At 38.8% G+C, this 14185-nt stretch overlaps 1 long non-coding RNA gene across 1 annotated transcript; it reads right to left on the reverse strand.

Annotated features, from left to right (window-relative positions):
* Positions 1 to 1352: 1352 nt before the first annotated feature.
* LOC120509604 lies at positions 1353 to 12482 on the reverse strand. Its single transcript, XR_005629301.1, has 3 exons — positions 12251 to 12482; positions 10878 to 11042; positions 1353 to 3219 (listed from the first exon to the last, which is right to left on the reverse strand). It is a non-coding gene; the product is annotated as an uncharacterized LOC120509604 (long non-coding RNA).
* Positions 12483 to 14185: the final 1703 nt, after the last annotated feature.

The following is a 14185-nucleotide window of genomic DNA, read 5'->3' on the forward strand; positions in this document are numbered from 1 at the left end:
CCTGTGTCTGGATTTAGGTTGGAAGATGTTGCTTTCTGCTGGCTGTTCCCCTGGGTATCCTCCATGGCAATGGAGAGAGGGAAGTCTTCCTAAATAGCAGTTCCCAAAGTAGTTCTCTGAAGCAGGCAGGATACATCTTCCTCCACAAGTGACAAAAAAGGAATGACTAACTTTGATTCCACACCTACCTTTTGGATGGCTGAAGTTAAGGAGGATGAATCATGCTGCTGCTGCACTGGTTTCCCTCCTCTTTACAGAACAAGGGTTTTATTGTTGCTTCTATCTTCACGCAGTCCTTGCCCCAAAATCTCTCCTAGTTTTGTAGTCTTGGAAAGACCTATTTTACAGAGTCATGCTGTTGAGTTGAAATCACAGGCGGGAGTCTTGGTATGAGGGGAGCAAAACCCACTGGACTGAACTGCAGGATAAGCTATTTGGTGAACTGCCTTTCAATAAATTTTCCTATGATTATTTTCTCTGGATTGGACAATCTGTTTAATGTTTCCTGCTCTTTCAATGTGGGCCATTATGTCTGGGATGATTTCAGGCTCCTAATGTGAGTGTAAGTACTTTTAACAACAAAGTCTTTACTGTGCTGGAGTGAGTCACTCCCAGCCAGCAGAACTGTTTGTTAAAATTACTGCCAGTTCCTGCATTATTTGTCAAAAATCACTTCTCACCAATTCTATTTACTAGGACTGATATGCCCTCCCTGAACATTTCTGCTACAAAACCTCTGCTCAAGTCTTCCAGTGCTTGATGAGCACAATTTATGACACCTTCCACACACCCCCTTTATAGCTTGGTGTCTATATTTGCTTTGCTATGTGAAATCATCCTATCTTAATTTTTTTTTTTTTTTACTAAACAAAGAAACTATAATTTACAGGTATTAGAAAATGCTGTCAAATTCTTCCCTCTTGCTCACTAAACTGATCTGTCAATATATATTTTTAGCAATATCCTGTAATATTCCCACAAATATTGGTCCCACTTGAAACTTTTAAAACCACATGCAAAACTTCAGCTGCAGCAATAGATGCATAAACAACCCAATATAGCAGAAAAATGAAGATTATAAGAGTATTTAGGTGCTGCTGCTCTCTAGGAAGTTTTCTGTATTTCTTAAAAAATATCAGGGACAACTAAAAAAAAAAAGAACAAGTCATGTGTGTGGGAGAATGATGGACACAAGATATTAATTCTTGGAATCTGTAAGCTGTAGTGTACAAAATGAAGCCCAGAGCCATATGTTTTGGAAGTGTTAAATAACACCAACTTTCCTTTCCAACAGGCACAAGCCAGCCAACTAGACTGGGAGATGTCATTAAATGAAAAGAAAATAATAGAATTATCAACTATGAAGTTTATTTTTCCTCAAAGGATGATACAACTTATCTCAGAAGCTACAGATGTGCATCACTATGGCCTAATATTGAAGATTTACGGGTTATATACTCAGAAAAAACCAACACATTCACTTTATTTGAAACTGGTGCAGTTCATGCACTTTCACAGAGCGCTTCTTGCATCAAGGCTGTAACTTCTGACAACATTAGGACTCTTAAAAAAAAACAAAACCCAAGGACTCAAAATGATGGGTAATCAATAAGTTGCTTTAGTAATCTGTTACGCAGAATCCCCATGGTTTTAAAATGTGTGTTTCATTTCCAAAATAATTTAAGTGATTTTGTCCGTTGGCTTTTGCCATGCTTCTGTCAGCCAGATTAAAGAGCTTTCCATTATCAGAAGTCTTCTCTCCGTGTTCCTACTTATAGATTAGAAGGTGACTTAATCATAATCTTTCCTCAGATAAACTAAACAAATCAATATTGTTCCGTCTTTGGCTGTAAAAAAGGCTTTCGAAACCTCTATAAATCTAAACACTGTTTTGGACTCACTACTTTGCAAGGCGTGGTTTCATATCTGAAATATCTGACATATTTTCTGCTCCTATTTGTATGGTTTCCCTGGTTTTATTGAAGTTTCTGCAGCTCAAATCAGGCCACCTCACCAAAGGGTTCACAATGTTCTGTGAAATCAGTGTTTTATTGATATTATTTTTTTATCAGTGAAAGCTCTTGTTGATGAATGATGTAGGGGTGCAGTCTGATCACTTACCCCATTTATTATCCAGATATTATTTAGGTTTTACAGAGTTCTGATGGATTTTGTTCACATTTGGTTTACAGACTCCTCTCAGAAAACCACTAAAATAGTATTCCTCTATGATCTTAGCTGTCTTTTCTACTAAATGATTCTATAATTTATCAGAGTTTCACATGCTGCTTCAGCTTTTCACTTCTGGATGGCTTTTTGATAGACCAAGTCTGATGACAAAGCTCAGAAAACACTATGAATTGATTGATTGATTGATTTGCTTTTAACTGAACAAGTTTGGGAGTCCTGGTCTGCCTTTAGTGAGCCAATTTTTTGCTCTGAAATTTGCCAAAATAACTCACAAAGTTTACGTCCTTATTGGGCAAAGGCTGCAAATACCATGGGATATTCTCTTTATTTGCACATACAAGAGGTGCTGACAGTATTTGTGACAGCTTGTGGGCTTGTTTCACATCACTGCTAAAATATTTCCAAATTTACATCATATGGTGGAGTAGCCAGAGATATTTTCACGTGGTTGTCCTGCAAATGTACACCAGGAAAGTCTTGTACCTCTAAACCTAGCGGGGACAATGTAGGGAAGAGTCTCATTATATTGCCAAATATTTCTATATATATACTTTTAAACTTCTCATTTACATGTGTTTCAACAGTCTTACAGAAGGTGGTAGCAGCTACCCTAAAGAAAGCTTTGAGCCTCTTGCATGACTTCCTTTTCCAGGAAATAGATGTCTTTTTTTTCAGCTGGAGACCTCTTTGCTCTTTAATCCTATATAGGTTTTATAGAGGAAGAAGTTGAATCACCCTTTTCCAGTGAAAATATCCTAAGGAATAAGAACATTTCATGTGTTGTTCATGTGTTTACGACCAAAAAGTCAAATTTAAATCAGAATCTCAGCACCATAATCTTTTAGCAAATGTTACCAGCTGTTCAGCTCCACACTTTCTTCCTTCTTGAAGTAAGTAGGAAAGTGAAAATCCATCATATCAGTCAGCTAGAGGTTCTTAGTCCCTTTACCTTGACAGATGATACATCAGAGTGCCTGTCTTCTTGGAAATTTTAGTTTTAATGGGCTGGGATCCATCTTCCTGCAGATACTAAAATAAAAATATGCATCAAGTCATTTAGATGACTTAAGCCTATATATATAGGCTCACTTTTAGATGTTCCTCTGAGAAATAGGACTTAATTTTTCTTCTATGTCTATTTGTTATGTCACACACAGCCTATTTTTCTTCATTGAAATGGCCAATGAAAACAGCATGGCTGCTCTGCTATTATGATATCCTTCCAAATGCTAACAAGTGTGAGACTATTATTAAAAAAAAAAAAAAAGTAGAGGTGTGTAATAGGCAGAAAAATTCATCTCAGGGAAATTCTGAGAAATTTGCCAACAAAATTAATATATGAGAGGAAAAAGGAATCATGAAAGGACAATTGGAAAAAAAACACCCCACCCACCAGGAGAAATATTTTCTAAGTGTTACAGTCAATTGGATATCAGGAAAATTCCTTCTTCAGGCACATATAATTCTTTATTACATATAAACATAAATTACATGCGTAAAATAGAAATATATTGTTTCCTGTGTGGTATAATACCTACTCTGCATTCTTCCCTCATAGCTGTGCAGAGCCCTGCATGACAGTGTGTGGATGCTAAACATCCTGTTAGATGATACTGTAATAAAGATCAATATACAAATTTACTGCAATAAAGACAAGCAAATTATCCAGGGGTGAGCATGGCTTTTGAACACTATAATCTTTGTCCACACAGCAGCAAAGCAATGTCAAACTCTGAATATCTGAAACGCAGGAAGTAAAACAGCCTCTTTAATGAGGCTTTTTTCCACATAGGTGTGGTAATGGGAAATAACAGACAGATCACACTGTAGATTTCAGGTAGCACAGAAACAGTCCTGGAAATAAAGGTTTTAAACTTTTTCTCCCCTTTGGCAAATAAGAATTACTTTGGAAAGTGAGTTGAGACCTTGTGCCTCATGTACCACCCAGGGTGGCTTAATGCCTATGGGGCTTTTGACAGGAAAACTGGATGAGAACATGAGGAAAACAAACGAGGCACATTTATATCCATTATATTTTGTATTGGTACTTCTCGTATAAAATCATTAGGGTTGCAAAAACCCTCTAAGATCATCAAGTCCAACCATTCCCCCAGCACTGCCAAGGCCACCACTGACCATGTCCCCAAGGGCCACATCCTCATGGCTTTTAAATTCCTCCAGGGATGGGGACTCCAAACTGCCCTGGGCAGCTGTGCCAGGGCTGGAAAACCCTTTGGGTGAAGAAATTTTCCCCATTACCCAAATTAAAGCTCCTGGTACAATCCAAGGCCATTTCCTCTTGTCCTGTCACTCACTGGTTTCGAGAAGACCCCAACCTTAAATTTGGGGGAAGTTGCCCAAACCAGGATGGCTCAGCAGGAGCCCTCCTGGTACAATCTGAGGCTGTTTCCTCTTGTCCTGTCACTCACTGGTTTCGAGAAGACCCCAACCTTAAATTTGGGGGAAGTTGCCCAAACCAGGATGGCTCAGCTGGAGCCCTCAGTGCACCTCTCCAGCAGGGAGTGGTTTCTTGGCTTTGTGCTCACACCCCAGCAGTTCTCAACTCCAGATTTTTGATCCATTAACTCATCAGGACTCTGATCTTTCCCAGCATTCTCAAACTTTTCTGTCCAGCTGTCAATTCATCCTGGATCTCCACACTGTCCCTTGGACTTCTCATCAAATGCAAAAGTATCATATTAAAATTCAAAAATCTATTACCTTATCTTTCTTTAAATACTGGTTTATAGCTCTTTTTTTCTCATTTAACCTACTCATGTTTTCCATTTGCTACTTGTTTACTTCCAACCTCCATCCTGTATTAACAGCAACAAAAATACTAGAAATGCCTAATTACCTCATTTCACTTTTGTTATTGTCTGTGGACTGAAATATTTTCTTGTGATAATTCATTTTACTTTCATTTGTAATCAGCCTGGCAAAAAATGAAAAGAAAGATTAAATGATTTGACTTGAAAGAGTATTTGTTTGACCTTAAACAAAGTAATTAGAATTCTTTCTTAAACTCTATCTTTAACTATAAAGAAATTGACTTTTTAAACACTACTTTTGGTTTGAAATTATCCTTTTCAGCATTCTCTTTCTTTTTTTGAAACATTATGCACATATTTTGCTTGATATGATTCAGCTTTTTATTTTAATCAAAAAGATTTGATAGAAAAGTTTCCCATTCTCAGAGACATAAATGGACCACAAAATGTTTTAATACTTTACTATATACATTTATGTGCAAATTCAGACTTTATGTCCAATTTCATGTGTTTTTGTTTTACTCTATAAAGTTTGCTGGGCAATGATGCCTCCATTTAATGTTTGTGCAACACCTGCCACAAAAATATTTGGACCTTAATGTGGATTTTTTATTCATAGTCCAAACCAAACTCCAGGAAAGGATAAAATTGTTGTAATTTTCCTGTCCTTTCCAGATTTAAACTTGGGTCAGGTATCTCTCAACAAATATGCTGAACAGAAATATTCACATGAACAAAAACCTTATTTATCCAGCCAAGTGGGAGCACTTAAGGGTTGTTTAATGTCTAAGTACAAAACTATTAACAAGAACATAAATTTTACCAAGAATGTTGGCAAGAGAAGATGTATTCCTTCAAGGATTTATCTGTACCCATTAGTTTAGGCCTTTAGCAAGACGTTAAACATCAGAAAAATTAGTTAAGGTGTCACTTTAAGGGCCTGAAAAATGTTGGAGATGGTTTGGGCAGGAAAAATCACCTTTTGGTATGGTTGGTGTGTTTTAAATAGCTCCCAAACCTTCTGGGCCATCAGTATGCAATTACTTGAGGAATAGTGAGTTGACTGCACGTGGCTGCTGTTGGGAGATGAGGGTGGGAGAGAAAACCAAACAGAACTGGTTGTGGTTGTGCCACCAGAACAGGCAACTACAAAGGGCCATCCAATTTTGGGAGTTTTCAGTCTTGTATCCACAAAATAACAATGATCCTGAATTTTAAGCTGTGATGGAATCAAAGAATGATTTGGGTTGGAAGAGAGTTTAAAAATCATCTCGTTCCACCCCCTGTCATGGGCAGGGACACCTTCCACTAGCCCAGGTTGCTCCAAGCCCTGTCCAGCCTGGCCTTGGACACTTCCAGGGACGTTTGGCTTCTTCATGCCATCAGAGCAAAATTATTTAAGCAAAAGATAATGGCACAGCATTAGCTGTGTCTCCAGTGCTTCTCAAATGGATTATATGACAATTTTTGGAGACTCAGGGCTTCCAGCTGTATGGAAATGTCTCATTCACTGGCAGAAATGCTGGTGGGGAGCAATGATCTCAAATTTCTGGCCTATTTTCAATTGGGATCTGCAGTGTCCTTTTCTGGTATTACTCAAAGGACAGCGAGTTTCAGTATATCCTTAGGATATCATATAAAATAACTGCACTAATTATTCCTAGCTGAATGATCCAGTCATTTTTTAAAATATTTTTATTGTCCCTTCCCCCTCTGATCCTGCAGCACTTTGCAGGTTTGAGACTATAACCAGCAATTCTGTTTGAAAACTTATCACCTGATTAAACACTGTTGGTTCAAGTTGATAGGAAGAACTGCCTAAAAACAAGGAATCAATTTTAAGCCAAGGGTTGCACTTTTAAAACCACTACTTAAAAGGGGCACAGTGATGTAATTAGTCAGGGATGTAATTAGAAACATTTCAGTGATGGCTTGAGTGAATGACACTTCTTGCTTTGCTGTGCATTTTGGAAATGTTAGACCCTGATTCAAGTTCTCAAAGTGACTTTTGTCTTTTGAACGTGGTAGAAGTGGAGAACATAGCTGGCAATTGCTTTGAGGGGATGCTCTTCTGAGGCTCCCCAAAATGCCTTTGCTACAACCTTGCCCCTGTACCATGGCCTTTATTCAGATTGAAAGGGAATTGCAAGCAGCAGTGTCAGCTTGAGCAAAGAGCAATCAGACTTTGCATCTTGAAGAGATTTAAGGCAGCAGCTTCTAGAGACACAGTTAGTGATATTTGGGCTAGGACTGACTTTTGGCTCGTAGTCGAAGATTTGGCTGTGGGGTAACTTAAAGTGACACAGGGCAGGGTTAGATGGGATATTGGGAATAAATTTTTGGCTGTGAGGGTGGGGAGGCCCTGGCACAGGGTGCCCAGAGAAGCTGTGGCTGCCCCTGGATCCCTGGAAGTCTCCAAGACCAGGCTGGACAGGGCTTGGACATCCTGGGCTAGTGGAAGCTGTCCCTGCCCATAGCAGGGGGTTGAATTTAGCTGAGTCTTTATGGTCCCTTCCAACCCAAACCATTCCACAATTCTATGACAGCTTAAAATTCAGGATTGTTGTTATTTTGTGGATGAGACTGAAAACTCTCCAAATTAGGTGGCCCTTTGTAGTTGCCTGTTCTAGCAAGGGTTTTGTCGCCAGATGTTTTCCTCTAATTGCTTTGGTGGAAACACAGTGAAGAAAGGTGCTTTTTGAAGGGTTAATAAACATGAACAGAGCATGAACATGAACAAACATTAAATGGATCAGGATAGGAAAGATTCACTGAGGATCAGTGTTATTTCTTGTTCTACATTAACTTTAGGAAGGCAAAATGGTCTGGAATTGAAGCTGGGACTACAGCTCTAAAAACAGGTTTGAGTTGGCACTATGAAACCTCAAACCTTTCATATGTAGGATCTGAATCTGCATTTATATCTAATTAAATGATTTTCTTTTTAAAATAAAACACATTTCCTTGGTATATTTGAAAGCTCTTCATGGTAGGAGTAAAACTGATATTTTTAATGAGTAGCTGTTCAGAAACAGCCTTGTACACACAAAAAAGCTGTACATAAATTTGCTTCTGTGTACACAAAAGAAAAATTGAATATTTTCAAAGCTGTATAACCTGTTCTTTTTTCCCCCTCTGTAAAAACTGAAGGGTTAAGCTTCTCTGTAATTTGCCAAATCAAATGTTCTTTCCCGTAATCAGTGATGGATGGAATGTACAGATGTTTCATCATCATTTAATACTGAGCAAACCCCTCTAGAGTTTCTCCAGACCTCTTTATCTGTTAGTACCTGTTTAAAATTATGACTGATTTTTGTTTTTTTGCTGTATTAAATCCTTTCTTTAACAGGATGTAATTGATTATTTTTGTTTGAATTTTTTTTTTTAATGTCTGGCCTTCTGGGTTTGGGATTTTTTTAACTGTTTGGAGGAGGTGTGGGGTCTGGTGAGGTATTTTGGGATGAACCTATGTTTCCATGGAGGTAGTATCAGTTAAAACCCCTTCTCTCTGCCCCAGGCTTGGTATTTCTGGTGGCTCAGCTGAGCACAGGGAAGGGTTAAACAGCTGTATTATGGCAACTGCTTGGCACAGGGCAGCGAGTCCCCAGCTCAGATGACACTGCAGCCACTGTGGGAGAGGGACTGGTTAACCACCAGTGCCTCAGAGAAAAGCTTTGCCTTGCACCCTGTGACTTGTTTTTCTTGCTTGTGACATGGTGCAGGCTTTTGTTTAAAATGTGCATAATTTTGTAGCTACAATAGTTACAGACTTTAATCAGCAGTAAAGATAAAACAGTGTCGCTTTTGTTCCCTTGCTAAAGCTCTTTTCATGTGGTGTCACTGGCTGCTCAACAGCCACAATTAGCCTGGAGGTTTTGTCCAGCCTGGCCAGTCCACAGAGCAAGAACAATCCTTATTATTTTTCTTCCTACAGCAAAACATTTTCCACACATTTTCTCTACCCAGTTTATGAACCACAGAATGCACAGAATGACCAGGTTGGAAAAGACCTTCAAGATCATCGAGCCCAACCCAGTCCCAACACTTCAACTCAACCCTGGCACCCAGTGCCACATCCAGGCTTTGTTAAACACACCCAGGGATGGTGACTGCACCACCTCCCCGGGCAGCCATTCCAGAACTTTATCACTCTTTCTGTGAAAAACTTTTTCCTGATATCCAACCTGTATTTCCCTTGGTGCAGCTTGAGCCATGATCAGTCCAGGAGTAACATTCATCCTTGCTCATCCCACAGCTGTGCATGACCCCCCCAAAACGTCAAAGCACAATTCTCCCATTATTTCACAACCCTCTCACTTTGCTGATGGACCTGATCTGGCTAAAATCTCCCAAATGTGAATGGTGGAGGAGGAGGTCAATTTGATCCCTAACAAGATACTCATGACAGAATCAGGTAGGAGGATTTATTTTCCTTTCACACAAGCAGATATGCAGACCAGAATGTGCCAGTTGTAAATCTTACTTGAATGGAGTAACACAGCTCTCTCCCATCTGATGATTTGGCCCTTCATTTCTCATTGGTAAGAAATAAATACACTTTTCTTAATAGAAGAAAAAAAAAATGCTCCTAAGACAGTTCATCAGTTGTGTAACACTGCTTGGATTAAGATGGGAAAACTTAAATGAAAACCACAAAATTTAAATTTCTCATCAGAGATTAAGAACAACTGGCTTCCTTCTTTCCCCTTATGTGTCTGATCCTTTTGTTGCTATTTTTTTACTATACTGGAGATTATTGAAACAAAACTCAGTCAGTGGGCTCTGTTGCTGTGCTGTTCAGGGATAGTTTTGTGCTCTCCTCATAGCAAGGGACAGGAAAGAACCTGACATTTACCTCTGCTGTTTGCCAGGAGCCAGCTGGTCTGACAGCATATGTGTATTAGCAGGACAACTGGCAAAGCCAAGCTTTGTGTAGCATGTGCTCATTTCTTGCAGTGAGGGGGTCAAAAACCTGGCACAATAAAAGCTGGAGATACTTCAAGATTTTTGAGGAGAATGTATAGAAAATATAGGACAGAAATCCACAGAAAGGTGAGTCTTTTAATGCTATTCATAGAGGAGCTTATTCTGTGCATAACTGAACATGAGGTCCATTAAAATGAGCTTTCCCAGAAAAGCTGCAATACCTTGACTGTTTTAGTCTCTCATACTTAAATAATTTTGAGTCTATTCTTGTTAGTTCAGAAAAGTCTATGGCTGAAAGGTTTTCCTTCCCTCTTTTAAATTTGTGGTGCAAGAAATGATGTCTCATTCTCATTAATATAGAGTTTTGTCTGGGAAAGGGTGTTTGACCTTACAGGTCAAAGATGAACTTGGCAAGAGAAGAGGTATTAAAGAATTTGGGTGCCTTAAGTTGATACCTGATTGTAAGACAGAGTTCCTAACAGAGGGATATTGTTACAGGCTAACTCAAAGGAGTGGAAATTAGGAACCTAATTTTATTGCATTTGCTGGAACTTTCTTCTTTGCTGAGCAGGAGGAGAGGGGAAACAGTGCCCAGACCTCCTGTTTGGCATGAGAAGTGAAGAGCTTGGAAACCATTTATTGCCTGAAACTGTACTCTGCTGGTCTGCAATCCACTTTTCCCTTTAGCACTGGAAGATGGCATCTCTAATTTCCATTTTCCTGACACTGAAGTGGTTCTAGGATGAAATGTAAAGGCACAGAAGGCTCAGAAGGCACATCTGAGCCAGCATGCAGGAGGTCTGTGTGACAGCCAGAGCCAGCACCTCCTCTGCTGTGCTGCAGTCCCACATCTAAGCACACATAATTTTCCAAGTCTCTATCATTATGGTCATTTACTTCAGCAATTTAGATTGACTCATTAAAATGCTTCCCCTTCGTCTTCCCAGATGAGGCACGTTTAATGGGTGCATTACACAACCTCACACCTACCAGGACTGCTCTGAACTCACATGAAGGGCAGTTCAGCTCTGTTCCACCACATTTATCTGAGCATCCAAGTCTCATTTTGAAGGTGCCAAGTCTTCTGTCAATTACTATTCTGGTCACTTTTTGAGTTTCATTACAATTTCTAATGATACAGTGTTCAGAGGGAATCTGGAGATAAAACATGGAAGAGATTAGGCAATTTTTCAAGAGATAACCACTGTCACCTTACAGAGAAAAAAAAAAGATTTAAAGTAAATGTCCTCAGTGTATTAGAATATCTTGGAATATCTGAATGTTTGCCTACTAAGGAAATGCTCCTGAAACTTAAGTGTTTGGAAATAACACTGGAAAAAATGTCCAAGAAGGGAGATGTGAGATGCAAAACAGGGCATTATTTAAGCTTATTTGCTCAATATCTTACTTTTAGTTTCAACCTGTATCTGATGTCCATTCACCTGTAACTCATCAAATTACCTTGTAATTTACAGCTTTGTAATTCCCTGCAACTAATAACAGGCATGTGAATTAAGGTCTTAATTGAAAAAGTGGAGGATCTTGTGGCACCTTTTGCTCACTCCTTCCCTTTTCAGCCCTGCTAATCCCATTAGGTGCTTTGTTATGTTATGTTCAGAGCTTGTTATGCCTTTATTCTTACACCACCCTGTGCTGTGGGCAGTCACCTGGAGCCTCCCTCCTCTCACCTCTTCTTGCTCTTTTAATGGGAAATAGGGAGTTTTTATCAGGAGGCAAAAAAAAAAAAAAAATTGCCAGTACACAGCATCATCATCATCATCACCATCATTGCACTTTGGCAGCACTGAAGACAATTATTTCAAGATAATTTGCCATTAATATATATTAGACCACATCCTGTGACTGTTGCTCTGAGTTTGGGCAGACCAAGGTCAAAGGATATCACAAAATACAGGATTTGGACCCTTTTGCTGTGTTAGCTCCTTCTGTACTATTGGGATTTTCCTTTTAAGAGTGACCCACGTTGGAAATGCAGACTACGTAAGCCTTGACCCACTTTTGGGGAAGAGATGTTATTATACATTACCTTAAAAGGTTCTTAAGATATTTTTGGCCACTCAATACATAATGAAAATATATATTCAATACTTTAATGCAGAATATTTCTTAATAGTCTAAATGGGTCAAGGCACCACACTCACACTGACTTTAGATAATGCTCATTTTTTCTGCCTGTTTCCATGTCTTTTTCTTAAATCATTAGCAAGATTTTTAAAGCATTCACAGTGTCAAATAAATCACACATTTGAACTACTCTGACAGCATTTTACTGTTGGGTAAGTTGAGATATTATCAGTAACAGAGTTGGGCACTTTGTGGGATGGCCTGTATTGGCCACTCACCTTCAGAAAATCAGACAGTAAATGGTAAATTTTGCTTTTTTGTGTTGATTGTTTCCACATCTTCTGGAACACCTTTGTTTTATCATTTGTTCTTGTGATTTCTATGACTCTGCTCCTTCAGATGGGGTCACACCTAGTGCAGAAGTTACAGAGATTCTTAGCACTCCTGTCTTTTCCACTGGTACATTTACACCTGTTGAGCCTTGAAAGGAGTTGTGTTACATGAGCTGACTCCCAGTTTTATATAAATTTTACATATATTTTCCTGATTGTCTGATTGGCTCAGTGACAGCAGAAATCTGGACACATAATCAGTCTGTATACTCCCAACACTTGCTGGCATTTAGAGAAAATAAATATATTATAAAAAGTCCCTGATAGATGTTGTTTTTCCACTCTCAGCACAAAGCAGTGCAATACCAGACACACCTAAATTTGTCCTCCAGCAAGTACCCTGTCCTTGAGCCAAATATCCTTTAAGAGAGTCAGGGCTCCCCATAAAATATTTGTTTTCTCATCAGCTTTATATAAATAAGCAATTTCCCAGAAGCACTTTTCATTTGGCTCCCTATTACTCCAAACTCTCCCCAATCTGTATGCATTTATAACCTGCTAAGGGGAAAAAAACATTGAAGCATTAAAATAAAAGTATAAAATATATGTATATTGGTCCTTCAAGTCAATTGCAAAAGTTGTATTAATGTCAGTGTGTGTGGGTGGAAGGAAAGAGTGAAGTTAGCTAGAGCCTGAATATATAAAAAACCAACAAACCGGGAGTTTTTCCTAAAATTTCATGATTAGAATCACTTTTCACAGGGCTCTGTGACATCTCATCACAGTTCTACTGAGCACCTTTCTCTTCCATTCCCATCTGCTTTATGTAACTGAGACAGCTCCATGGCTTGGGGTAGAAAAGACCAGGAGAAAAGTCTGTGTTCTATTTCTTTGAGAATAAAGCCTTTCACCATGTGCTGAAAAAATGCAGGTACCACTGGTTCCTGCAGTTCCTCATCTCCTTGATCTTAAATCAGCTCTTTTCCAGATGCTTTTTCAGAATATTCTACCCTCTGTTGCTTTTATTTCAGTGTGGTTTCTGCTTGTTTCTTGCTTTGGGATATTTCGTTTTCCTTCTTTCTCAGCAACTTCACATCACCAGGAAATAAACTGCCACTAATCAAATGATTTCTACTTTCCTGACAAAATTCAAGTATTTATTTCTGCCATGTTGTAGTTCTTGACTTGCATTTTGAGAGACTACAGCACAAAGCAACGCAGATGTCAGCCCCTCTGAGGAGATGCCATCAGTTGATAATCTGTGATTAAACCCATGTTTAACTCATGTATAGGACACATCTGGGTTAATTTAAGGGAGGAATATATATGAATTTAAATTTAAGAAACTGCTTGAACTGTAATTCAGCAACTTTATTGCCCCACACAAATAAATTCTATCTTTGCCAACTCCTTTTCCAACTTAAACGTCTTTTCTTCTGATGTAAAAAAATCTCAAATCTGAAAATACCCAGTCCTTTCACTACCTCTGAAAGAAAAGCCTCAACTGCCAACTTGGTAAATATCCCCTCATAAAAAGACACATTTTTTACTTACAGTGGTCCACCTGCAGAAAATGAAATGAGTTCCTTATGTGGGGTTTCATCAATGATGTCTGCATGATAAATCTGTGCTATTTTTATGTCTTTGCCTTCTAGATTTCACCTGATTCTTATTTACAAAGGACAGATGCAATTCCCTGTATCCACTTAGATTTCACTTAGCATTTTACTACTGAAACTAACCCCTCAAAACCAGTAACATTTTTGGCAATGGCTTGTGCTTGCTGACTTCCAGTTCAGAAACCACTAGAAAAGGTTTCACCAATGTTAAATGTCTTTTATTTTTCAGTCACTGTTATACAGAGTAGCAAACACAGTCAAT

Source organism: Passer montanus, unplaced genomic scaffold (genome assembly GCF_014805655.1).
Source record: "Passer montanus isolate IOZ18808 unplaced genomic scaffold, ASM1480565v1 scaffold109, whole genome shotgun sequence".
NCBI classification, from domain to species: Eukaryota; Metazoa; Chordata; class Aves; order Passeriformes; family Passeridae; genus Passer; species Passer montanus.